At 44.6% G+C, this 1,335-nt stretch overlaps 1 protein-coding gene across 1 annotated transcript in view; it reads right to left on the bottom strand.

Annotated features, from left to right (window-relative positions):
• The window catches only part of LOC116848143 (chondroitin sulfate proteoglycan 4), an 88,446-nt gene extending 87,428 nt beyond the window's left edge, over positions 1-1,018 (bottom strand). The window contains exon 1 of the mRNA XM_032823938.1: positions 906-1,018. The gene's annotated coding sequence lies outside the window, so the exon portion shown is untranslated. The remainder of the gene's footprint in view (positions 1-905) is intronic.
• Between the last annotated feature and the right edge of the window lie 317 nt (positions 1,019-1,335).

The raw sequence follows: 1,335 nt of genomic DNA, 5'->3' as shown, positions 1-1,335 counted from the left end.
CTCTCTCTTCTTCTCTCGATAACTTCTCTGTGTGTGAGAGATATCTTCGAAACATTTTAAATTATGAAACAGGAATTCCTCGGGGGAATTTTTGAAGTTTGCTTTAATAACGTGAGTTCCATATAGTTTTTTAATAAAGTACTCGCCATTTCATTAAAAAGATTACTGAGCGCGACACGATCGTAATAATGTATCAAACTTGACGATACCGTTGCTACTTAAATACAAGTTTGAAAAGTCAATACAGCAATACTACTTATCTCCAGTATTGCGCGGATAAGTATACGAGAGCGTGTACTCGATGTAAGTAGAAAAAGTCAATGATAATATTATACAGTTTCCAGCGGCGGATGCACACTCATCTCGCTCGCTCGTCTCGCAAAATTATTAAGGGCGGGAATATGAACTGAACAAAAATTCAACACGAATGTGGACAGACAGAGCGTATCGTTTATGCGGCAGTGTGTCACATAATGGAACGCTCGTTCCTCGATATTTGGGTGAGCGATATGAGCTGAGCGTATGTACGACGCAATGGTGGGAACAGCTGTTGCATCCCGCGCGTCGACGATTTAAGACGTGCTTCATATGCATTCCGCGTGCAAGCCAAGAAACAGGGGAGGAAACGTATGAACTGCGTTTAAACAGGCTCAAGGCTATATACCCTCAGGTGGGCGTAATTATTTTCCTTAACGACGGCGGTCTGGCAAGGTCGCGCGACGCGATATCGAAATTGCGTTCGTTCACGCATTCCTTCGTTTTGTTCCTTAATAACACTCGAACTGCCAAAGGGCAACAGTTTGAAGCGTGTCGAAGAGCGACGGGGAACTTTCTCCGTGGGGACCAAGCCGCGTCGAAGTTGGGACAAGGACGAAGGGTTTTTTCAGCTTAATTAGAAAACTTACTTATTAGGTTACGCTTAATATTTCGATCTCGCGAGCGGCCCCGGACGAAGTTAAAAATGTCAGAACGCTGCGGGAAAATTTTATCGTTTTCGTCCTTTCGTCCTCTCGTCCTCCCCCACGCTTCCTGTCTCTCCCGTTTTTCTTTCGCCCTGTCCAATCTCACAGCGCCGGGGAAAAAATTCCGTTGCGTGCTGCCCGACCGACTTGTTTCTGCATTTGTAAAATATGCAAATTAAAATCGCTCTGATTCCTTCCGTTGCTCGCTGGTTTGCGAACTATGACACGAGTGTAAAGCACTGGACTGGGATGATGTTTTGCGATTGCACGCATGCTGCTATGTGCATATGCCGCGACTTAAAACACCCGCAGTAATCTTCGCGTTATCTCGAGCACCGTGAATATTATCATATACATTTTAATGTTATTCATA

This window comes from Odontomachus brunneus, unplaced genomic scaffold, assembly GCF_010583005.1.
Source record: "Odontomachus brunneus isolate Ranch 3 - 2012 unplaced genomic scaffold, Obru_v1 Obru_scaffold_090, whole genome shotgun sequence".
NCBI lineage: Eukaryota > Metazoa > Arthropoda > Insecta > Hymenoptera > Formicidae > Odontomachus > Odontomachus brunneus.
Note: the sequence above shows the minus strand (reverse complement) of the source record. Positions and strands in the feature narration are given on the sequence as shown.